Here is a 27,709-nt window from a genome sequence, read left to right as displayed (position 1 = left end):
TTAAGAGGGGGCAATGAATTGGACACAACACAGAACTTCCTGACTCTATATCATGAATGCTTTAATTGAGAAGAGAATTTGTATGTACTAGACATGACAAGCACAGAATAACAGCATAAAAATTAAATTATAAAATCAAAGTTGCTGAACTTGTTTCTGAAACTCATTATCACTAACCTGTTTTGCTTAACTATTCATCCCTGTGTCTCAGTTGCTCTTGTTTCCTACTCCAGTACTGGTGCAGTAGTTATACATAATAATCATTTGAAAATTTACATCATAAACCCACAACCCACATCTCTAGCTGAGTAGCCTAGAGGTGGTAGCATTTAAGGATGATTTCTTTAAAAAGAAAGTAACCTTTATCATCATTATTAGTGGTAACATTTTCTACTTTTTATTTGCTTCCATATTCTAGTTGACTCCTGAGGCAAGGAATTAAATGCAATAATAACTCTTTTGCAAACCAAATTGAATGTAATGAATTAACTATAATATGAATGTACTCAAACAATCCCTTAGCTGTGAATGATGCAGATATTTAATGTATATGTACTTTGTGTTATAAAGTGGGTACTTTTCCCAATAACCATTTTATTTTCCCTCTCTAGTCTCCAGCAATCCAGGGTTTGTTAGCTTGGATGCACTAATTAGAGATGAAATTTGCAGTAAACCTTACAATTCTAAAGAGTTTTACAGTCACTTTAAAATGCTTGTCTTCTTCCAGCTCTGTTCTTCACACTCCCCACAGCAAGAACATTGGCACCACAGGCAAAGCAAGGAACACAGGAAGGAACTCAGAAAAATATCCTTGTGAGGTATTTTGCTGAATGAAAAATCAAAGAAAGTAAAGATCAAAGACTAGAAGCAGCAAAAAATAAAGATTTTTTAAGCCTTGGGAAATTTCATATTTGCTAAATGGATCACACTTCAAATAAATGGATTTTTAATTTTAAAAAGTTTGATGGAATATATTTGACCTGGGAGTAAATTATCACCTGTGAAAAGACAGTAAAGGAAATTAGACTGAAGAGCAATAACTGTTTAGGAAGGAGCTCTTTTTTATTCTTAGGTTTTTTCCCTTTTATCTATGTGAAAAAAGACCACCATTATTAGAATCAGCTAAAATACTCAAATAATTCTTCATTGAGACTTTAGGGTTATAGAATAAAGTAATTTCAAAGGTAGATTTTCAACTTTGGTACTTCCACGATTCACTAATTGCAAAGAGTTCCTTATTCCTTTGAGAAGGAGTCATTCCATTTTATTCAGTAGAATATAAGGGTTTTTTTTTTGAGGGCAGGGAATATTTCCTTTTTTTGTATGTGTCCCTAATATCTTGTTCACACTTGGTACTGATTTTTTTAGTTAATTCTAGAATTTAAATGGGGATACATTATTATATTCATAGCTATTTAGCAAATGGATATTTTTTTACTCTCAAAAAACAGTAACTGCTTATTAAAGCAGGATACTTATAAAAAGAATTCCATTTTATGGTGGCAAGCACCATCAATATTTCCAGAAGTCCTACCTCAATGCTTCTCCATGGGATAAAAGTGACCTCGTGTTTTCAAAGGCTATGTCAGTGGGAAAAGAGTTCTGGGAAAATTTGCCCTTCATTGCCTGTTTGATTCTGAGTAAATCACTTCAAATATATGAGCATTCATTTCTTAATCTATAAATTGAAGAAGTTGCAATATATGATAGCTACATTTCCTTCTACCTCTAAGTCTTTCAATCCTCTTCTAATGAAAATCTGATATATATAGACCCTATAATACACATTCTTCATGTGGATGATGTAGGAAGTTTCCTTTTGGGAGATAGCACACAAGCATTATCAGTAAAGAACCCTTGGATGTTCTCTTATTGGTTCCATTTTTCTAATCATCTGCTTTGTGAGAAGCCTTTTTTTCAGTTGTCTGTATAGCCAGAACTATCAATATCTTCAAAAAGGCCTGATAGATTGGCTATGGTCTCTTTGTTTCATTTTTGCCTGAGGGAGAGTATTAACACTTTCTTACATTGAGTCCAATGAGAAACCAGGCAAGAAAGGGGAGTTCATTTGATCCTTCCTCTGATACCATATAGTCCTGCTGATGAACCTATGGCATGCTTACCAGGGGATGTTCCCTTCTTCCTCTCTGCCATACCTGAGGATATTTCTTCCCTCACCTTTGTGACAAGGAAATCACTTTAAATGACTGATATATATTAATTTAAGGTCGCCAAGGAATTCAGCTATGTAATTCCTAAATGAAAACTCAAGTTAGCAGTCAACCTTTTATGGAGTTTAATTACAACAGGAGGAAGAAAGGAATTAGAGATAGAGAGAGAGAAAAGGGAGAGAAGGGAATAGGGCTTAAATACCCCTTCTGTTTAGGCTGGGCCAAAAGGCCCAAGCCCTTAGATAGCTGGGGCAAAGAAAAGAGATCAGTCCCTATTACTCACGTGACCAAAATGGAGAAACAGTCTCAGAGGCCCCCACCTTCAGCTTCCTTCAGAGCAAGCTTCTCAGAGCACACTCCAACCACTCAGACAAACTCCTCAACCACCCTCAGTCTTCAGACCCTTCTCTCTTTAAGGAAACCATCCAAGTTGCCTCCCCTCAGTTCTCACATCTACCAATCACTGTCCATCAATTTCCCTGTGCCAATGGAGGCTCTAGCTTAACCCAGGACCGCCCAGAGGTCTCTGGCTTTGCACATGTCTGTTGAAGGTCATATTTTCAAATAATTAAATCTTTGATCCTTTGCTACAGCCCATTCTAAATCCTGTTAACCTGAGTAGGGTAGAGATTGGAATAATTAAATTTTGATCTATGCTGCAGCCCTTCCTCAATCCTGTTAGGACTGAGTAGAGTGGAGATTGATTCCAAGTATCTCCATTGTATCAATTCCAAAATCAATTATGACTCAAAGAAATTCCTGTTCTATGCTTAAGCATAGGTCAAAGTCCTTTCCATTGTTCAGCAAAAGGTTTCTGTCCTAAAGTAATCTTAAGAAGGGAGGAGGGGAAAACTCTCATGCCAATGGGGTTCACATTCCAATAGCCAAGACCCACTATCAATAGGGAATTTTTCAAGTATGAAATTTCCCAATGGTGAAATTTCCAACATTTATAAGTCTAAGAAATTTTGAGGTTTACAATGATGATCATTGGGAGACTAGTCTCCCCATTGATCATTTAACATAATCATTTTGTAGTTCTAAATTCACTTCTAACTAAAGATATACACAATATTCAATTTTCTAAGAGAAATTAGAATAGTGAGAGAGGAAATAGAAAAGAAAAGAAAGCAGGCGCATTGACAGAAAGCCAAATTAGGGGCAGTCCCTTTTGGCATAAATGTGTACAGTTACAATAAATGTTCAATCAAAAGTTCAGTCCAATCAATCACATCCAAAGTTCATTCTTGATCTTCTTGATGAAGTGTAGGTTTTCAGCATCTTTCTGCAACAGTTCATTCTCTGGATATAAAAATTTCAAGCTTCTTTCTTGAAGATCTTTTCTCGAACAAAATCAAAATCTTTGAATTTTTTATAAAAGTAAAATCTTAAACAAAATTCTTGGATTTTTTTTATAAAAATACAATCTCAAACAAAAAAAAATTCAAAAATTCTTAGATTTTAAATTAAAATACAATCCCTCCTGAAGTAAGTATTTAAAAAAATATCAAGTTTAGCTCAGAATGCAATGTTCAGTTATGGGGGTGTATGTGTCAATTATCAAAAGAATAGAAAAATAATCAAAAACATAAGAAAAATTCAAAATAGACCTTGTATAGGTCCAGTTTAAACTAATTTCTATCCCACAAGTATGTAGGACAGAATGCAGTAATATTTCACTTAGCCATTTGTAGCCAAGACTACAGGAAGTTGCCATAATATAAGAAGAAAAGAATTAGAATTCTATTTTGATGGGGAAATGTCATTCCCTTGTCTGATTTTTTCCTCAGGGATATAGGGAGCCAGCATGATAGTCAAGCTTTGTACTTGTTTGAGTATTTCGAAAAGAGTGTAGATACAAGGATGTCCTAAGACTTAAACATAAGTTAAGGGTCGCAACCTCGAATCTCACTTTAATATTTCATGTGTGCTCTATTGGCACTATTCAGGTTTAGTCTGTGCTCCTTGTTTTTATCCCTTTTCCTGGAATCAGACACAAACATTAATGACAGTCCTATAATATTTTATCAATAAATGGCAGGTTCCCATAGTTTAAAGCTTTTAGGCATATATTGATATTATAGCAAGAGTATATATATTAACTTGTATTACTGCAGGGAAAAATAATATTAATATTAATTATGTGTACCTTCAGTACAAAAAATGAGAAAAAAATCAAATATTCTGATAAAAAAATAAAAGAAAAGAAATAAGAAAAAATAAGAAAAAATTGGTAATTCAATATATTCTTGGAAAAAAAAACCCATCCATTTGTCTATGGATTATTATCTCCAATTCATATGATAAGATAGAGTCACAATTCATATGATAGGATAGAGTCAAACAGTCTCAGCAGAAGATGCTTTCTTCACATGTGAGCAGTGAATCCAAGAGTCTCTTTCTCCAATCTTTATAGATGTTGGAGTAGTTAATAATATTTGGAATGGTCCTTCCCATGAAGGTTGAGTTGCTCCAGTTCGCTTGAAATTCTTGATATAAACTTTATCTCCTGGGTTCAGGTCATGCAGAGAAAAGTCTAATGGTCCGGCTTGTACTGCAGCTCCGGATTCATGAAATTCACGTAGTTTGTGCTGTAACTCCTGTATATAGGAAGCAATAGTAATATCTCCCCCTAATAGCGATGTATAAGCCGGGGAGAAAGGCTTAGCCTGTATAGGCGGATGTCCAAAAAGCATCTCAAAAAAAAAATGGTGAAATATGTAAGTCTCCTCTAGGCCTGCTTCTAAGATAAAATAGGGCCAGAGGGAGAATTTAAGGCCATTTTAAATGGGTCTCAGTGCATAATTTGCCAATGATAGCCTTAAGTTCTTTATTCATCCTCTCCATTTGGCCTGAGCTCTGGGGGTGATATGGAACATGGAATTTTGGAGTTATCCCCAAGCAAGAATAGATTTGATTTAAGACAGAATCGGTAAAATGACTCCCTCTATCGGAGTCAATACATGCTGGTAGGCCAAAACAAGGAATAATTTCTTTTAAAAGTATCTTTGCAACAAAATTTGCTGTGGCTCGGGTCATAGGAAATGCTTCCGGCCATCTGGTTAGTTGATCTACAATTACTAGACAAAATTTATAACGTCCAGCCTTTGGCATCATTATGAAATCTATCTGTAGATGTTCAAAAGGTGTGTAAGCCAGAGGATGTCCCCCAAAGGCTTTTCCACGATATGCATGTTGGTTATATGCCTGGCAAATAGGGCAGGCTGAACATACTTTAGAGGCTACAGTAGTTATACCAGGGGCTATCCATACTCTCTTGACAGAGTCCACGATGCCCTGGGTGCCAAAATGACCATTTTTATGAATAGATTGGCAAATTTGGTTATAGAAACTTCTAGGGAGCAGGGGTTTTCCTTCAGATGACACCCATACTCCATTAATTTGTTTTGTTTTAAATTTTTGTTTCCATTTTTCCACTTCCTTTTCATTATAGGAAAGTGATAAATTTAAATTATCAGTGGTTGTTAATGTTAAAATTAATCCAGGTCCTTCTATGGCTGCTAGTTTTGCAGCGGCATCTGCTCGGTCATTTCCTCTAGAGACAGGGTCAGAGCCACCTGTATGGGCAGAGCAATAAACTACAGCTAGGGCTTTAGGCAGTTTGAGAGCAGAAAGAACTTCATTAATAATTTCAGCATTAGGTATGGATTTTCCAGCTGAGGTTAAAAATCCTCTTTGGAGCCATAACATCCCGACTGAATGACAAATGCCGAAAGCATATCTAGAATCCGTATAAATTGAATTTGTTAATAACTGGTGTAATACCCTCAATTGCCTCCTTTGAGAGGGGATACTGAGGGATAGAAGGAGGTGGGCTAGATTTAGTTTTTATCTGCACAGGAACAGCAGATTTTAGTAAGCCTACATCAGAAGAAGATGTGGCCCAAAGAGACTCCAGTATATCTTTAGGTATTTCAAAAGTGGAAGGCTCTTTTGCCTCCTGGTTTTCCGAGAGAAGTACAGGGAGTAAATTTAAAGATTCCTCTGGTACTTCTAATGATAATGAGCCATTTGGGGAGCAGGTTATTGTGGCTCTGAGTTTGCATAGAAGGTCCCTCCCCAGCAAATTTAAAGGGGCGTCAGGCATCAAAAGGAAGGAGTGTTGTACCTCTAGGGGTCCTACAGACACCATTCTAGGAGGAAGTCTTTTAACTCTTTGGGTTATTCCTGATACTCCCATTACATTCTCTGAGCCAACAGAATAACATTGTAAATCAGGTGTTCTCTTTAATACAGACCAGGAAGCTCCGGTGTCTAATAGACAATCATAATAGGTGTTACCCACCTTTAAGGTAACATGGGGTTCATTAGTATGGGGGGGCAGTGGATAGGGACAATGGGTAGTAGGACATCAGAGTCCGGGAAATCAAAGGTTGTATCCTCTGATTCCTGTGCCCCAGCCCCCCCCCCCCACGGGCACCATCATTGTGTTTGGGATATTCCTTGGGCACCCCCCTGAGGGGCACCTCTCTGAGGGTCATTAGTACCTCAAGTATTTTTTGGACGAGCTCCATTTCTCATATATTGTTGTTGGTCATTATCATTATAATTTTCTTCAATTGGAGCATTGTCATTATTTTCCCAATTCCTATTTCTATAATTCTGGTTTCTAAAGTTCTTATTTCTATATTCATTATAGTTATTTCCATAGTCATTATTATAATTTCTAGAATTCTGGTTTCTATAACCATTATCATCATTTCTATAGTTATTATTTCTAAAACTATTATTAAACTGTGTATTCCTTCCAAACATCTTAAGAAAGGTTCTACATTCCATCATTTTGTGACCCTTCTTCTCACAGAAGTGGCAAGTAATGGATTGATAATTGGATTTCTGGAGAGGGGCAATTGTCGTTGGTTCATTATCATGCCCACTTTCTAATTTAGTCATCCTATCTATTAAATATCTCATTTTTTTCTTCCTCCTTTTCCTTGTTTCCCTTTAAAACATATATAGCTGTTTTTCGCAATTCTTCAAGGTCCATATCTGACCATCTTGGGCATTGTGTTCTAAAATAATTCTTAATTGCTTTGCAAGAATTGTTTACAAAGATTCTTCTAACTTGTCTTAAACTACTCTCTTTAGTTAAGTCCCAATCTAAGTATTTGTCCCCAAACTTGATAATTCTATCCATAAATCTGGAGGGTGTTTCTTCTTCTTTTTGCTTAATTTTTTCCAGTTCCATCCACTTATCTGTACTGTCTGCACATTCCTTCATAGCCGCGAGGATGGCCTCTCTACAACGGTATAGTTGTAGATAATCCTCAGGATTGTTATAGTCCCATTCGGGATCCTGAGATGGCCAATGTGCTGCATTACGCCCCCTGGTTTTGTTGACATGAGCAATTATTTTATTTTTTTTCACGTTCCCTTAAAAAAGCCTGTAGTAAGTTCTCAACGTCCTTGTAAGATGGATTATACTGACAAAATATGTCTCCCATCTTTTTTGTTACTAGAAAAGGATCTTGTTCATATGTGGGGATATTTCGTGTAAATTCATTTATTTATTGGGTAGTAAACGGTATCCTATGTCTTAAAGTCACCACATCCCCATTCCGTCCTACTTCAGGTACTTCTCTTAGAGGAAACAGGCCTCTAGTTGGATTTTGCACCTGTGGGTCAGTTTGACAAGGAGAGGTTTCTCTAGGAGGACAAGATCTCCCTTGCATTGGAATTTGGTTTTCTGTAGGAGAAGGAACATGAGAAACTGGGATTGCAGGGGAAGGGTTTTGGGGATTAAATTCAGACAAGATTTGCACTACACGAGAGAAGCAGTCTGTTAACTGGGCTATAGGGAAGGTGTTTTCCATCTCTATTTCAGGGAAGGAAATTTCCTCATTCAAAGGTTCAGAAACAGGTCTGTTTCTGGTAGAGTGGTTGTTTGCCAATTGATCCTGTAAGAAACTTTTTAGATCTTCTAATTGGGCTTGCATTTTATCCTCAATTTTTCGTAATTTATCCTCCATATTTCCCATTTTATCCTCAATATTTCCTATTTTATTCTCAATATTTCCTATTTTATCCTCAATTTTTTCTATTTTATCCTCAATATTTCCTATTTTATCCTCAATTTTTTTCTATTTTATCCTCAATTTTTTCTATTTTATCCTCAATATTTTCTATTTTATCCTCAATATTTCCTATTTTATCCTCAATTTTTTTCTATTTTATCCTCAATTTTTTCTATTTTATCCTCAATATTTTCTATTTTATCCTCAATATTTTCTATTTTATCCTCATTTTTTTCTATTTTTAGCATCTCTAAATATAGTATTGAGGAGTACAAAAATGACAGTACTTATTAATATAAAAATTTGGAGGTATCCTGCATTCCTCAATGCCCCTAATTCTTCAGCTGCCATATAATTGTCAAAGAATGTAGTACTCATTTTTATATATATAATTTTGTAATTTCACAAAACACGTGGGGAGCAGGGCAAAGCAACAAACTTTCCACAAGGTTTTTTTTTTTTTTTAATCCAGGAAGTTGTTCCTTAAGGGAAAGGATATTTAGAAACAGCTCTTCCAGCCAGGACTTTAGAGTCCTGTTGCTGAGATTTAAAACAGCTATTTTCTGTCTATCAGAGTCACACAGCTGGGAAGTATCTGAGGTCCGATTTGAACCCAGGACCTTCTGTCTCTAGGCCTGGCTCTCAATCCGCTGAGCTACCCAGCTGTCCCTTAAGATTAAAGGGAAGAAAAAGAAAAACTGCTGATTCCAATTTAACTTAAGGAGAAAAGAGAAGAGAGAAAAAGTTTTTTATACTCACGTGTTCTAGCAGCTGTGTCTTTAAGCCAAGTTTTTTGTTAAAAAAAGGACTAAGTGTGAGACGGTATAGTCAAAAGGCAAGGAATTGCAAAAGTTTATTGAGAGGATTCTTTAGACTCCCATGTGGTCAGCCACAATGTGACAAGGAAATCACTTTAAATGACTGATATATATTAATTTAAGGTCGCCAAGGAATTCAGCTATGTAATTCCTAAATGAAAACTCAAGTTAGCAGTCAACCTTTTATGGAGTTTAATTACAACAGGAGGAAGAAAGGAATTAGAGATAGAGAGAGAGAAAAGGGAGAGAAGGGAATAGGGCTTAAATACCCCTTCTGTTTAGGCTGGGCCAAAAGGCCCAAGCCCTTAGATAGCTGGGGCAAAGAAAAGAGATCAGTCCCTATTACTCACGTGACCAAAATGGAGAAACAGTCTCAGAGGCCCCCACCTTCAGCTTCCTTCAGAGCAAGCTTCTCAGAGCACACTCCAACCACTCAGACAAACTCCTCAACCACCCTCAGTCTTCAGACCCTTCTCTCTTTAAGGAAACCATCCAAGTTGCCTCCCCTCAGTTCTCACATCTACCAATCACTGTCCATCAATTTCCCTGTGCCAATGGAGGCTCTAGCTTAACCCAGGACCGCCCAGAGGTCTCTGGCTTTGCACATGTCTGTTGAAGGTCATATTTTCAAATAATTAAATCTTTGATCCTTTGCTACAGCCCATTCTAAATCCTGTTAACCTGAGTAGGGTAGAGATTGGAATAATTAAATTTTGATCTATGCTGCAGCCCTTCTTCAATCCTGTTAGGATTGAGTAGAGTGGAGATTGATTCCAAGTATCTCCATTGTATCAATTCCAAAATCAATCATGACTCAAAGAAATTCCTGTTCTATGCTTAAGCATAGGTCAAAGTCCTTTCCATTGTTCAGCAAAAGGTTTCTGTCCTAAAGTAATCTTAAGAAGGGAGGAGGGGAAAACTCTCATGCCAATGGGGTTCACATTCCAATAGCCAAGACCCACTATCAATAGGGAATTTTTCAAGTATGAAATTTCCCAATGGTGAACTTTCCAATATTTATAAGTCTAAGAAATTTTGAGGTTTACACCTTCCCCTCTGCCAAGGAGCCCAATGGGAATGCTTTCTCCATCCCCTATCTAGGGTAATGTGGGGGCCTGGGAGGGGGGTTGGAGTGAGGCTGACATGAGGTGTGAGGGTTGCAATTTGGCACTCCATCTCTAAATGATTTGCCATCACTGCCATAGAGCATCCAAAAAATAAATGGAAATCAATCTTTGGAATTTTCCTTTCTAAATGAAGGAGTTGATTTGTAGTCAGTGCAACATACAAACAGACATATATATATATATATATATATATATATATATATATATATATATATATATATATGCATATATATGTATGTATGTATGTATATATATATATATATACATATATATAGGAATAAGGAATGACTTTCAAGATTCATGCTAATAAAATCTGAAATGAAGAATCACCACACAGAAATGCTGCCTTTGGATGTGAACTCTGTATAATTGATGCTTTGTAGGAATTGAACTAAGTTTAAACCTATTTTCAAGGAACCTGAGATGGTATGGGGAAGAGTATGACTCTTCCCACCATGGCTTTTTTTTGGGGGGGTTATTTATTCATTTGTTCTCACTGCCTTTAAAGCAACTATCCTTTTTAAGCTAGTCAATATTAAAAGGTTAAGTAAAAATAGGGTCACTAGCTACTATCTCATATGATAAAAAAGAGAGACAACTGGGAATTCAATCCAAAGATTGAGAAAAAAAAATCCCCACAATTGATTCAGAGTAACTTGGAATTCTGAGAGAGGAGAATGGTAACAGGTCTGGTTTTTTTTGGTAGAAAACACATGTAATACTCTAATTTTATTAAATTGGAAAGGTTTTATGTTTAGTTCTAATGAAAGTGTTGACTTTTGCTAATGATTAGAATAATTACTATCCCAGATGGGAAACCAACTTATTCTTTAAAAAAGAAAGGAAAAAGACCAAAAGTTAAAAAAAAGTGAAGGTTACATGGAGATTTAAAGAATAAACATTTATTTAGTACCTGCTATATGACAGGCATGGTGCTAACCACTTTTGAATTATTGACTAATTTTTTTTTTTTGATCCTCACACCAAGCCTATACCACTGAACCACCTAGCTGCCCTCACCAAAAGAGGATTTCATTTCTGGTTGGGAATGTCAAATTATAAAAATATGAAGCAAATATTTGAAACAATGAGTTTTAGGGGATAACTTCATGTTCTTTACCAATGATTAATACACAGTATAAGAAGTTCTAGAAAATAAATGTTTTTTGAAGTCATTTAGATTTTTTTTCCAGATTACATATTCTGACAATTTTTTTAATATTCACTATGAGGAGCAGGGACCTATAAAATGGTGGACTCTTCTCACAGAGATGCAAAATGGAGCCAAAGTAGGAAGAAGTCAGGCCATGTCACCTAACTTTCCATCAAAACAAGTTAAGCTTCGAGTTCTCAACCTAAGCCCCATTTCTCCAAAACCAAGTCAGCCTAGGCTGGTGAGAGGTAAAGTGATAGGCTATCCCTATAAAAGACTATAGAATATGTAGACAGATAGAATTAAAACAGTCCTTGTTTTTATTGGATGAAACTAATTTGAATAATTAGTCTAATTGTTTTTGTAAATTGCATCCTATAATAATATTATAACCTTCAAGACACAGCCAGTGGTAAATGAGGGGGGAATCTATCTATACATTAGGGACTAGGGAACAAAGGAACCTGTATGCTACCATTCTTTGTGCTTGGTTGCTGGCTGTAACACTTGTAGCAACTGACTTATGTGTACCTATTCTAAGAGGATGAAGTAAGAGCTTTAGTCATACTGACCCCAAGTTCAAGATTCTTTTGAGTAGGTTGTCATTCCTCTCACTCACTGACATTTTGTGATCTTTGTTCTCCCCCTTACTTATCTCCCTCCCTCCTTCACAAAATGGCAGGTAATATGATAGAGATTGCACATCTGCTAACATGCAATCCATGTTTTCATTTTTGCCATATTATGAAGATATGGATTGCTTACAATAGAGAAAAACTCATGGAGGACAGATGAATGCTGAGAGCTAAAGTGGTGGATTAAGGGATACTTAGCCTACTGAAGCCCTCCAAATACACATAAGTAAAAAATAAAGCTCCTCAAAACAAAGGAAAGCCAGAGGGACATATCTCACTGGGGTGAAAAGGGAGAATGGCCTAGTAAGAGTTCCTCCTAGGGAGGAACCTACAGAGAGAATATTGGGGAAGCTTAAAGAGTGCACACTAGTACTGCCCTACTCCCTGCCAGGTGGTGATGAAATAACAAAAGAGGAGCAGACCTAGATCAGCCCCACATAGGCTTGATGTAAGGAAACTTCAAAGCCAGGAGGTGTACAATAGGCGGCCTGAGGCAATAGAATAAGCAGCTTGGGGAGCAACCCAATGTCAGCCCTTTTCACTTCCACATGGCCTGAAGTTTTGAATCTGAAGAGCTGGGGACAATCCATCACAAAAGGTTTCTCATCTCTTATTGCAAAGCAGCATTCTGGTAAAAGCATATGCCACAATTTGTTCAGTCATTCCCCAGTTAAAGGACATCCCTTCAGTTTTCAGTTCTTTGCTGCCACAAAAAGAACTGCTATAAATATTTTTGAATATGCAGGTCCTTTTCCCTTCTCTTTAATCTCTTTGAGATATAGACCTAGGAGTGGCATAGCTGAGTTGAAGGGTGTGTAGAGTTTTATAGCCTTTTGGAATGGTTACAAATTGCTCTTAAGAATGATTGTATCAGTTTACAGTGTGTTAGTGTTGTTAGTTGTTTTAGTGTCCCTATTTTTCGACATCCTCTCCCACATTTAGTATTTTCATTTTTTTCTCATGTTAGCTAGTCTGATGGATATGAGGTAAATCCTTTGAGTTTTTTTATTAGCATTTCTCTAATTAATAGTGAATTGGAACGATTTTTCATATGACTAAAGAAAGATAGTTTTAATTTCTTCATCTGACAATTGCTTGTTCATATCCTTTGAGCATTTTTCAACTGGGAAATGTTTTGTATTTTTATAGTTTTGCCTCAGTTCTCTCTATATTTGAGAAATGAAGCCTTTATCAAAAAGATTTGATAATTTTTCCTACTTTGTTGTTTGCCATATAATTTTGGTTGTATAGCTTTTGTTTATTTTTAATTTTTTCTTATATCAATTTATTCTTAAAGTGACAAATTCACATAAAATAGCTATAGTAGGATAAAATATTGAAAGTAGTAAAGTTTTTGTTTATAGCTAACCTCAAATGCCTTAATTGAAAAATTATTTCAAATTAGTATTTTGTCAGCATGGCCAAAGATATTTCTTAAAAGTCTCCAGTGTTGACTCTCTCTACTTGAAGGAAATGTAGATCATACTACCTAATGAACACCAACTTAAGCACTAGTGTATATTAGATTGTTAGCAGTCTTACACAAAAGACTTATGTCCACCAGAGAATAAGCATTACAGTGTGAATGAGACAATTCTCACATCTATAAAACAGAGAAAAGAAATATTTCAGCTTAAAGAAACAGGTCAAAAGAGATCCCTAAAGGCATGGGTGAAAAATGCTGGACTTTTGTTGAGATCCTCTTTTCAAAGACCACATTGAAAGTATAACTGAAAGATAAATCACCTTTGATATGAAGGATGCTAATTGTATAAAGACACCAATTTTAAAGACATATCGATATTGCAAGGCAAACTGTCTGCAATGTCTTCTAAAGCAGATAAACATTCAAGAGTTAGCAAGCAGCCATTTGAATGTTGGGGTTAAGCAGGCACTTTCAAGGTATTGGGGCTCTACTTTTTCTAAAACTCTAAGTGGATGATAGTAAGAAATAGCATGGTTTTGTGTTACCTACCTACTATGAAGAACACCACCATGGTTGCCTTTACAGGTGAGGTTACATCTCCTACTTAAAATAGTAGGATTATAAATCTTAATATATTTAAACTTTCTACAAGTCAGTGTTTTGGATCAGGGCATCCTCTCTCCTCTGAGAAAGGCTTATGATAGCTATGGTCCAAGAGTTTTCATTTACTTTTTCATTCTCATTTGTTCCCCAGAATATTGAATGTAGCCCCACAAGAACATACGGATACCCCTTTACTCTTCAAGTGTGTTTATAGGACATCTTCCCCTTCTTTGTATTAATCCTCCAGGAAAGGATAATAAAACCTACTCAGGAAAAAGAAATCACACAATAAGCTTGCATTTTTTAACCACATACAAATATGTCTTTTTTCCACCCCAGTATGTTACATGAATTCCATCTTGTGAGTCCTATCTGGACATGCCTCATACCCTTAACAAAGCTTCCTGTTACCATCAAGTATACTTCCTTATAGCTTTCTGGCCTCAAAATAAAAGATAGTGAATATTAAGAAAGTATATTTATAAAATATATATATATATATGTATGTACATATTATTTATAATAAATAACTCGAGTCCAGCCAGATAAGTGAAAGAGCACAACCCATTGCAGGCATCAGTGGAAGGAACTCATCCAAATAAGGCTTAAGCTTTGCCAATTTGGGTAAAACCCAACTCAACCCAGCTAAACTGAATAGCTGCAAACTTTCACACAGCTGGCAAATCAAGCCTTTCCTATAGAGGGCTCAATATGAGACTGAAAGAGCTGAGCCAATTCCAGGCACAATATAAGCATGGGGCAGTACTCCCTCCATTCTAGGAATGTAGCTAAGCTTCAGCATATAGACACAATCTAGGGAAAATAACCCCCAAATAATCATGACAAAGAAAAATCCTGATGCTAGGAAGAATATTTCAACATGAGAGATGAGCAAAATAAAAGCTCAGAAGAGGCCAACAAAGCAAAAATGAAAATGTGTAAAGTCTTAAAGGAAAATATGAAAGGATGTCAAGCCCAAAATAAACTCTTGAAAGAGTATCAAAAAACAAGATAGAAAAAAACAACTTAGAATAAAAATTAGAAAAGAAGATGATAGAAAAATGAACTGCTTTAAACAAAAAGTTACTGAAGAAAACAGTTTCCTTAAAAGTGAAATACAGTGCCTCCACCAGAAAATATAACCTTATAAAGAAGAAAATGGAAAAGCTTAAAGGAGAAAATCGTTCCCTAAAAATTAGAACTTGAATAAATGCAATCTAAGCATTTCATGAGACTGTAGAAAACAATAAAACAAACTTAACTTAAAAGGATGAAAAAAAATAGAAGAAAATTGGAAAAAACAACCAAATTGGAAAATTGATCCAAGAGAGATGATTTTAAGAAGCCTTGGAACATCTGATCTCTCTGATCAAGAAAAAAAAACCTGGATGCCATATTGAAAGAAATTATCAGAGAAAACTGCTCTGATGTTTTTGAATAAGAGGAAAAAAAGAGAAATTGAAAGAATCAGCTAATCACCTCCTAAAAGAAATCCTAAACTGAAAAAATACCAAGATTATTATAACCAAATTTCAGATATCAAAAGCCAAGAATAAAATATTTTACAATATTATAAAACTACAATCAGGACTACACAGGATCTAGCAGATTCTATATTAAAGGATCAGAAGGTATGGAATATGGTTTGCACAAGGCAAAGGGTCTAGACCTATAATCCCATATCACCTACCCAGTGAAAATGAGTGAAATACTCCAGGTGAAGAAATGAACATTTAATGAAATAGAGGAATTCCAGAAATTCCTAATGAAATGAACAGAGCAAAAAGTAGATTCAATGATGAGTTCAAAGTTCAAAAAAAGAAGAAAAAAGTAAAAAAGTTCAAGGAAATAAGTGGGACTAAAATAATCAAATCCTTGAATAAGAAAGTGATAACTAGAATACTTAAGATTTCTATACAACAAGAGACATCTAAAGTAACCAAAGGAAACACTGTCGTTAAATGGTTTGCATTCCTTGCATGAGAATATGATACTAACATACTTTTAAGCAATCAAGGAACATAATGGGGTTAAACAGATTATATTACTAGTAAGATGATTACTAAGACACTCAAGATATCTGTAATACTTGAAGTACCTAATATACCTAAAGTATTTAGAATATTTAAGGTACTGAAGATACTTAAGAAAATCATCACTATTTGGGCAACGAATAGTAGTATATAAAATTAGAAAACAAAGAGTAGGTTGAATGCAATGGGATAACAACCACAAAAATTAAATCAAGAGATAAGAAAGAAGAATTCACTACAAAAAGAAGAAAGGAGAGAAAGTTGGGGATACATTTTCTCACATGAGGAGGCATGTAAGAATCAATACAATGTAAGAGAATATAAGATGGGGATGATGGGCAATGTTTGAACCTTACTAATCTTGATTGGCAAAAAGTGGAAATAAAAGCCATATTTGGTGAGGTATAAAAAAATCTATCTTACCAAATAGGGAGCTAAGAAGGAGAAGGAGAGCAACAACAACAACAAAAAAGGAGACAGAAAAAAAGGGGGAATTCAGGAAAGTGGGTACACATAAGCAATAATTTGTGAACAGAAAAAGACTGAAAGGAGAGAAAGAAAATGAAAAACATAGGGAAAATGAGATGGAGGGAAGCACACAGTTAGTAATCATAAGTCTGAATGTGAGGGGAATGAACTCACACACAAAACAGATGATAGCAGAGTGGATTAAAAGCCAATATCCTACAATATGCTGTCTACAAAAAAATTCATCTAGAATATGGAGAAATAGAGGAAAGTTTAAGAGCAAGAGGAAAATATATTATGCTTTAGCTGAAGTTAAAAAAGGAGGAATAACAATTAATATCTCAGACAAAGCAAAAGTGAAAATTGACCAAATTACACCTAAGCCAGGAAGAACAAAAACAAATAAAATAATAAAACAATATTCCTAAAAACGATTAATGTAAAAAAATTTAAACCAAATATTAGCAAAAAAACTATAGTAATGAATCAAAAAGATCATTCACCACAACTATGCAGATTTTATGCTAGGAATGCAATTATAGATCAAAATTAGCAAAACTATAAACATAATTGATCATATCAATAATGAAACCAACAGAAATCATATAATTATTTCAATAGATACAAAAATATTTTGACAAGATATAACACCCATTCTTATTAAAAATAATAGAGAACATTAGAATAATGCAACATTCCTCAAAACAATAAATAGTATCTATCTAAAACTTTCAACAAGCCTTATCATTAATAGTGATAAACAAAAAGCCTATCAATAAGATCAAAAGTGAAACAAGGATGCCCATTTTCACCATTATTATTCAATAAAGTACTAAAACACTAGCTATAGTAATAAGAGAAGATACTGAATGAATTAGAGTAGGCAATGAGGAAATAATGCTATCACTATTTGGCAGATATGAAGGCAAACATAGAAAATCTTAGAATATCAGCCAGAAAAAGAATAAAAATAATTAATAATTTTAGCAAAGTTGCAGGTTATAAAATAAAACTAAAAAATCATCAACATTTCTTTTTATTACTAATAAAGGCCAACAAGATATAGAGACATCCTATCTGAAATAACTCTATACAATGTGAAATACCTGGTAATCTAAGTGCCAAAGCAAACCCAGAAACTACATGATCACAATTATAAAACATTTTTCATACACATAAATTCAGACCTAAACAATTGGAAAAAAATATTATTTTCTCATGGGTAGTCTGAGCCAATATAATTGAAATGACAATTATTTCTAAATTAATTTATTTATTCAGTGCCATATCCATCAAACTATCCAAAAATTATCTCATACAGCTAGAAAGAATTCATTGGGAAGAACAAAAGACCTAGACTATCAAGGGAATTTAATTTTTTGAAAATTGAAGGAAGGTGGCTTAACTTTACTGGATCTCAAACTAGGTTATTAAGTTGTATAGGCATTAAATTTATGGTTGAACTAAGTATAAGACAATGTGGTCACTGATTTAAAAAATAATTAATACATCTCAAATCAAAATGACTCTATAGCAGATTTGTTTACAAAAAAGAGAAGAGTGAAAGTAGGGAAATATGAAAGAGGATAGAGTAATATATCTAACCTAACACACTAAATATTTGCTCCAGCCCCTGACTCAACCCAGGCAGGGCTAATTATCCCTTCGCTGGTGGACCCTCAGTCAGAGGGCCTGGTGGTGAACACCCAGGTGACTTCCTCCAAGACAGAGATGTCTCTCCAGAAACTAATCTCTCCAGAAGCCAGGAAAGGAGTCAACTTTTCATCCACCCAAGCAGTGGCTCCAAAGGGACAAGATCCAAGAGCAGTCTTCCAGAGTTCCTGGTTCTCCACATTCCAGATTAAGCTCAAAGACTTCCTGACAGGAAGTTTCAGACTCTTTTAAAGACTTTTCTTAATGACACTTCTTGTCCCTTCCTCTATTTAATAGGGACTAATCACAGTCCTTAAATTTCCTTAACACTGCCCAGGGAGCAGTCAGTTCTTCTGGAGGTGTAAACCACTTTAGTAAGTGGTTTGTGGACTTCCCATACTTAAATGTTAAGTATGGGTGTCTTCCTTTTTTTTTTTTGTTGTTGATTAAATTTACAAGTAAGGAGAGGAGATTTAATCCCATCTTCTCAGTGGCAATCATCAAAAAAATTCTGGCAATAGTGAAGAAATAGCATGGAGGATGAATGGAATAAATTAGGTACTCAATATGCAAGGATTTTTTCCACTGTTACAGATCTATAATTTAACTGGCCTACATGAGGCAGGTTCCATATCACTGATGCTTATTCTATTTTATGTTTGTTTCTGCTCTTCCCCTGTTGATGCTGGGCCAAGCTGACTGAATTCTTTCTCCTACTATGTCTGAGTTCTGTTCAGGCTTTTTCAATGATCACTTTTATACCTCAATGAGATGAGTCTTCCTTGCTGTCCCTCCATGTTACTCTGGGTTGGAGCACTGCTTCACCTCTTCTATTTGTTCTGATTCTCCAGGATTCATTTTAAGGTGTTATTATTTTTCTTTTATCATTTGGAGGGTGGTTACTGGATTTCCAGTGTTTCTTACTCTGCCATCTTGGCAAGTACTGAAGCAAAGATTACAAATAAAATAGTAACATGGTGATTATGGCTTTATGTCATTAAGATCACACACTATGACCACATGTGTTATATGGCAGGAATTCAGGGATGGTTCAATATTGGGAAAACTATCAGTGTACTGGCCATATAAATAACAAAAGCAATAGATATCATATGATTATCTAAATAATTGCAGAAAAAATCTTTAACAAAATATAGCAGCCATTCCTTGTGAAAATATTGAGAAACATTGGGATAAAAGGATTTTTCTTTAAAGTGATATCTAAAACCATCAGCTAGCATTATCTGTAAAGATGATGAACTTGAATCCTTACCAATATGGTCAAGGGTATAAGAAAATTGCCCATTATCACCCTATTTCATATTATACTAGCAACTCTAGATATAGCAATAGAAGCAATAAAAGAAATTGAAGGAATTAGAATAGGCAATGTAAAATAAAATTATCACTCTTTGCAGATGATATGATGATATACTTAGGGAAGCCCAGAGGAACAACCAAAAAATGAATAGAAACAAATAACTAGCAAAATTTCAGGATAAAAAATAAACCCACATAAATCATCATAAGCTTGCTACCACCAAAGTTCAAAAGCAAGAGACAGAAAAGTAAATTCCTTTTAAAATATTTTTAGATATTATAAAACACCTAGGAATATACCTACTAAAACAAACCCAGCAACGTTATGAACATAATTACAAAATACTTTTCAAACAAATGAAGTCAGACCTAAACAATTAGAAAAATGTTAATAGCTCATAGGTAGGCTGAGGCAATATAATAAAAAATGATTATTTCAATAATAAACCAAGCTCAAAGGGACATAAAATTATTTATACTCTCTAATTGAACAATAACACCATAGGGTTTGTATCCCAAGGAGATCAGAGATGGGGGGAAGGACCTACTTTTTAAAAAACTTGGTAACTGTACCTAAATGAATTTACCTATTCAGTGTCATATCAGACTAACCAAAAATTCTTTCCTTGAACTAGAAAAAAGTATTACAAAATTCATCTAGAACAAAAGGTGTGAATCTTAAAAATTCTCAGACCCTACTTCATAAGATCTGGTTAAGACCATTCCCCATTTTAAACAATGAAGGAACTTAGATCAGGAATGTGAGACCTCTACTCCAGACAACGTACTGGTCAATCTATTTTAAAAAAGGAAAGAATAAAGGCAAATTAACACCATCAAGGATTGGAACCTCACCTCCAACGAAGAGGAAATTAAGGCAATCATTAAAAACTAATTTGCCCAACTATATGGCAATAAATATACCAATCTAGGCAATATGGATGAATATTTACAAAAATATAAATTGCCTAGACTAACAGAAGAAGAAATAGATTTCTTAAATAATCCCATATCAGAAAATGAAATCCAACAGACCATCAAATAACTTCCTAAGAAAAAATCCCCAGGGCCTGATGTATTCACCAGTGAATTGTATCAAACATTCAGAGAACAAAGAACCAATACTATACAAACTATTTGATATAATAAGCAAAGAGGGAAATCTACCAAATTCCTTTTATGACACAAACATGGTACAAGTTCCAAAACCAGGTAGGCCAAAAACAGAGAAAGAAAATTATAGACCAATCTCCCTAATGAATATAGATGCAAAAATCTTAAATAGGATACTAGCAAAAAGACTCCAGCAAGTGATCAGAAGAGTCATTCACCATGATGAAGTAGGACTTATACCAAGGATGCAGGGCTGGATCAATATAAGGAAAACCATCCACATAATTGACCACATCAACAAGCAAACCAACAAAAATCACATGATTATTTCAATAGACTCAGAAAAAAGCCTTTGATAAAATACAACATCAATTCCTATTAAAAACACTAGAAAGCATAGGAATAGAAGGGTCATTTTTAAAAATAATAAACAGTATATATCTAAAACCATCAACTAATATCATCTGCAATGGGGACAAACTAGATGCATTCCCATTAAGATCAGGAGTGAAACAAGGAAATAATCAACAACTTTAGTAAAGTTGCAGGATACAAAATAAACCCACATAAGTCATCAGCATTTCTATATATTTCCAATACAGCTCAGCAGCAAGAACTAGAAAGAGAAATCCCATTCAAAATTGCCTTAGACAAAATAAAATACTTAGGAATCTATCCCCCTGAGACAAACACAGGAACTTTATGAACACAACTACAAAACACTCTCCACACAACTAAAACTAGACTTGAACAATTGGAAAAACATTAACTGCTCATGGGTATGACAAGCCAATATAATAAAAATGACCATCCTACCCAAACTCATCTATCTATTTAGTGCCATAACCAAGGAACTTCCAAATTTTTTTTTTACTGATTTAGAAAAAAACATAACAAAGTTCATTTGGAAGAACAAAGGATCAAGGATATTGTTAGATTTAAAATGGTTGAGGTCTTAAACTGTAGTGAGTTAAAATGGTGGAAGATATAAATTGTGATAGATATAAGAGAGCGAGAGTAATTTTCATCGCAGAAAATATGTTTCACTACAGTGTCTTGGTTTTAAATCAAATATAAGGTAGTCGCCAGGGAAATATTCCCAATTATTCAAATACCCAAGCCAACTGGGTTTTATAGAGATTTTAATAAATACAAATGTGGAATTAAAGAAGAGAGAAAGAGAGAAGAAAGGAAATAAGTATGAAGGGCCTTAAGTCAACATGACCTAGACCTGAGTCTTAAGAGAGATCAGTCAGTCAGTCTTTTAACACTCACCACAAGGTCTGCCTAAGCAAGGATTCTAGTGACACTAGGCCAGCTCCATCTCAGCTGACTTCACCAGAGAGCCTTCCAGCCAGAGACTGTTCCAAAGGGCCTCTCTCCAGAGCCTCCAGAGGGACAGAGTCCCCTTAGACGAGCTCCAGAGAGACCTCCTTAGAGATTGTCCTCCAAGAGCTTCCCTTCTCCAGAGCCTCTCTCAAGAGATTCTTCCCAAGAGATCTTCATCAGAGATCCTCCAAAAAGATTTCTCCAAAAGGATATCCCTCAAAGGATTCTGCTTTTTCTTATATAGGGGTTTTTCTCCCATGTCACCTCCGCTAAGTCCCTGCATCTACCAATCACTGTAGAAGCTTTCCAAAGGACTGCCCATCTAAATTCCTGCTAAGTCGACCAATCTCATCAGTAAGTCTGAATCAGAAAAAATGCTGCTGTGTCGACCAATCTCCTCAGTAAGTCTGAATGAGAGAAAACACAGCTGAGTCAACTAATCTCATCAAGAGAAAACTTGCCCAACCCTTTTAGGTACCTAGCATCCCATTGTATCAATTCTAAAAACAAGTCTGGCTCAAAGAACTCCTTGCTTTATTATAAGCATGGGTCCAAGTACTTTCATTGTTTAGCAAGGAGTTTTCTCTCCTAAAGCAGTCTTAAGTACAGGTAGAGTAGGGGCCCTCCCATAGCAAGGAGTTTTCTCCCCTAAAGCAGTCTTAAGTACTTTTGGAGTAGAGGTCCTCTCATTTCTGATCCTGGCGAGTTCTCACATCACAATGGGGAATGTTTCTCAGTAGGGAATTTGTTCCAATTAAGAATTCCCCAATGGGGAAATTTTTAACATTCACAAGTTTGAGAGATTTCAAGATCTACAATATTCAAGGAAATAATGAAAAAAAAATACAAAGGAAGGGAGCCTTGCTGTCCCAGATCTCAGACTATATTATAAAGCAGTGGTCATCAAAACAATTTGGTACTGGCTAAGAGACAGAAAGGAGGATCAGTGGAATAGATTCAGCAAGACAGTATATGATAAACCCAAAGATCCCAGCTTTTGGGACAAAAATCCACTATTTCATAAAATCTGCTAGGAAAATTGGAGGACAGTGTGGGAAAGATTAGGTTTAGATCGACACCTCACACTCTACTCCAAGATAAATTCAAAATGGGTGAATGACTTGAACATAAAGAAGGAAACTATAAGAAAATTAGGCAAACACAGAATAGTATTCATGTCAGACCTTTGGAAAGGGAGAGGCTTTAAAACAAAGCAACACTTAGAAATAGTCACAAAATGCAAAATAAATAATCTGGAATACATCAAATTAAAAAGTTTTTGTATAAACAAAACCAATGTAACCAAAATCAGTAGGGAAGCAAAAAATTGGGAAACAATCTTCATAAAAACCTCTGACAAAGGTTTAATTACTCAAATTTACATAGAGCTACCTCAATTGTACAAAAAAATCAAGCCATTCTCCAATTGATAATTGGGCAAGAGCCATGAACAGGCAGTTCTCAGCCAAAGAAATCAAAACTATTAATAAGCACATGAAAAAGTGTTCTACATCTCTTATAATCAGAGATGCAAATCAAAACAACTCTGAGGTATCATCTCCCACCTAGCAGATTGTTCAACATGACAGGAAAGGAAAGTAATGAATGCTGGATGGCATGTGGCAAAGTAGGGACATTAATTCATTGCTGGTGGAGTTGTGAATTGATCCAACCATTCTGGAGAGCAATTTGGAACTATGCCCAAATGGTGATAAAAGACTGTCTGCCCTTTGATCCAGCTATAGTACTGCTGGGTTTGTACCCCAAAGAGACATTAAGTAAAAAGTCTTGTACAAGAATATTCATAGCTGCACTCTTTGTGGTGGCCAAAAATTGGAAAATGAGGGGATGCCCTTCAATTGGGGAATGGCTGAACAAATTGTGGTATATGTTGGTGATGGAATACTATTGTGCTAAAAGGAAAAATAAAGTAGAGGAATTCCATGAAGACTGGGACAACCTCCAAGAAATGATGCAGAGTGAAAGGAGAAGAATCAGGAAAACATTATGCACAGAGACTGTTATACTGTGGTACAATTGATGTGGTACAATGTGGTACAATGGACTTCTCCATTAGTGTCAACGCAATGTCCCTGAACAATCTGCAGGGATCTAAAAAACACTATCCACAAGTAGAGGATAAACTATGGGAGTAAAAACACTGAGGAATAGCAACTGCTTGACTACAGGGGGGAAGGGAATACAACTGAGGAGAGACTATAAATGAACACTCTATGCAAATACCAACAACATGTAAATGGGTTTGAACCAAGAATATATGTGATACCCAGTGGCATGGTTCATCGGCTATGGAAGAGGTGGTGGAAGGGTGGGGGGGGGAAAGAAAATGATCTTTGTTTCCAATGAATAATGTTTAGAAATGACCAAATAAAATAATCTTTAAAGTGAAAAAAAAGGAAAGAAGAAAAGCAAATTAACAGCATCAAAGATGAAAAGGGGGACATCACCTCCAATGAAGAGGAATTCAAGGTAATCATTAAAAATTACTTTGCCCAATTATATGGCAATAAATACACCAATCTAGGCAATATGTATGAATATATACAAAAATACAAACTGCCTAGACTAACAGAAGAAGAAATAGATTTCTTAAATAATCCCATATCAGAAAATGAAATCCAACAGGTCATCAAATAACTTCCTAAGAAAAAATCCCCAGGGCCCGATGGATTCACCAGTGAATTCTATCAAACATTCAAAGAACAGTTAGTCCCAATACTAAACAAACTATTTGACATAATAAGCAAAGAGGAGTTCTACCAAATTCCTTTTATGACACAAACATGGTACTAATTCCAAAACCTGGCAAGTCAAAAACAGAGAAAGAAAATTATAGACCAATCTCCCTAATGAATATAGATGCAAAAATCTTAAATACGATACTAGCAAAAAGATTCCAGCAAGTGATCAGAAGGGCCATCCACTATGTTCAAGTAGGATTTATACCAGGGATGCAGGGCTGGTTCAATATTAGGAAAACCATCTACACAATCGACCATATCAACAAGTAAACCAACAAAAATCACATGATTATTTCAATAGATGCAGAAAAAGCCTTAGATAAAATACAACATCCATTCCTATTAAAAACACTAGAAAGCATAGGAATAGAAGGGTCGTTCCTAAAAACAATAAACAGTATATATCTAAAACTATCAGCTAATATCATCTGCAATGGGGATAAACTAGATGCATTCCTAATAAGATCAGGAGTGAAACAAGGATGCCCATTATCACCTCTATTATTTGACATAGTACTAGAAACACTAGCAGTAGCAATTAGAGAAGAAAAAGAAATTGAAGGCATTAAAATAGGCAAGGAGGAGACCAAGTTATCGCTCTTTGCAGATGACATGATGGTTTACTTAAAGAATCCTAGAGATTCAACCAAAAACTTAATTGAAATAATCAACAACTTTAGCAAAGTTGCAGGATACAAAATCAACCCACATAAGTCATCCGCATTTCTATATATCTCCAGCACAGCTCAGAAGCCAAAACTAGAAAGAGAAATACCATTCAAAATCACCTTAGACAAAATAAAATACCTAGGAATCTATCTCCTGAGACAAACACAGGAACTATATGAACACAACTACAAAACACTCTCCACACAACTAAAACTAGACTTGAACAATTGGAAAAACATTAACTGCTCATGTGTAGGATGAGCCAATATAGTAAAAATGACCATCCTACCCAAACTTATCTATCCATTTAGTGCCATACCCATTGAACTTCCAAAAATTTTTTTTACAGATCTAGAAAAAAACATAACAAAATTCATTTGGAAGAACAAAGGATCAGGGATATCCAGGGAAATAATGAAAAAAATAAAAATGAAAGGGGCCTTGCAGTCCCAGATCTCAAACTATATTACAAAGCAGTGATCATCAAAACAATTTGGTACTGGCTAAGAGACAGAAAGGAGGATCAGTGGAATAGACTCAGGGTAAGTGACCTCAGCATGACAGTATATGATAAACCCAAAGATCCCACCTTTTGGGACAAAATCCAGTATTTGATAAAAACTGATGGGAAAAGTGGAAGACAGTGTGGGAGAGATTAGGTTTGGATCAACACCTCACACACTACACTAAGATAAATTCAAAATGGGTGAATGACTTGAACATAAAGAAGGAAAGTCTAAGAAAATTAGGCAAACACAGAATAGCATATATGTCAGAACTCTGGGAAGGGAAAGACTTTAAAACCAAGCAAAACATAGAAAGAGTCACAAAATGTAAAATAAATAATTTTGACTACATCAAATTAAAAAAACTTTTGTACAAACAAAATCAATGTAACTAAAATCAGAAGGGAAGCAAAAAATTGGGAAACAATCTTCATAAAAACCTCTGACAAAGGTTTAGTTACTCAAATTTACAAAGAGCTACCTCAATTGTACAAAAAATCAAGCCATTCTCCAATTGATAATTGGGCAAGGGCCATGAACAGGCAGTTCTCAGACAAGGAAATCAAAACTATTAATAAGCACATGAAAAAGTGTTCTACATCTCTTTTAATCAGAGAGATGCAAATCAAAACAACTCTGAGGTATCACCTCACACCTAGCAGATTGGCTAACATGACAGCAGAGGAAAGCAATGAATGTTGGAGGTCATGCGGCAAAGTAGGGACATTAATTCATTGCTGGTGGAGTTGTGAATTGATCCAGCCATTCTGGAGGGCAATTTGGAACTATGCCCAAAGGGTGATAAAAGACTTTCCGCCCTTTGAACCATAGCACTGCTGGGTTTGTACCCCAAAGAGATAATAAGGAAGAAGACTTGAACAAGAATATTCATAGCTGCACTCTTTGTGGTGGCCAAAAATTGGAAAATGAGGGGAGGCCCTTCAATTGGGGAATGGCTGAACAAATTGTGGTATATGTTGGTGATAGAATACTATTGTGCTAAAAGGAATAATAAGGTGGAGGAATTCCATGGAGACTGGAACAACTTCCAGGAAGTGATGCAGAGCAAAAGGAGCACAACCAGGAAAACATTGTACACAGAGAATAATTCATTGTGGTACAATCGAACGTAATGGACTTCTCCATTAGGGTCAATGCAATGTCCCTGAACAACTTGCAGGGATCTAAAAAACACTATCCACAAGCAGAGGATGAACTGTGGGAATAAAAACACTGATGAAAAGCAACTGCTTGACTACAGGGGCTGAGGGGAAATGACTGAGGAGGGACTCTAAATGAACACTCTAGTGCAAATACCAACAACATGGAAATGGGTTCGAATCAAGAACACATGTGATACCCAGTGGAATCATGCATCCCCTATGGGAAAGGAGAAGGGAGGGGGGCAGGAGGAGGAAAAGAAAATGATCATTGTTTCCAATGAATAATGTTTATAAATGACCAAATAAAATAATGTTTAAAAAAAAGAAAAAAAAATAAGACCCCAAATGATAGAATTTAACTGTATCTAGACAAATGAAGTGATTAATCTGGAATAATGATTGACTATTGATTAATAAAATTATAGTAACTATATTTCATAAGGTCATTAAGCAAACTGAATGTAATGCATGTAGCTGCTTTTCTCTGTAACCTCATAGTAAATGTTTCTTTAAAATTGTTTCTATAATTTCCTATAAGTCAATAAACCTGTATTTTGCAATAAGAGATGACTTAGAAGATCTATGGGTTGTCCCCTCTAAGACAAAGTCTATACTATATATGGCACATAGAGAAATCCAGACTAGAAAGACATATAGACTAAAAAGTCATCTTAACTTAATTGATTAGTAATAGTAATTTTTGTGAGAGACTATGATATGTAAGA

This window comes from Monodelphis domestica, chromosome 3 (genome assembly GCF_027887165.1).
Source record: "Monodelphis domestica isolate mMonDom1 chromosome 3, mMonDom1.pri, whole genome shotgun sequence".
NCBI classification, from domain to species: domain Eukaryota; kingdom Metazoa; phylum Chordata; class Mammalia; order Didelphimorphia; family Didelphidae; genus Monodelphis; species Monodelphis domestica.
The sequence above is the reverse complement of the archived record's forward strand: the minus strand, read 5'-3'. Positions refer to the sequence as shown.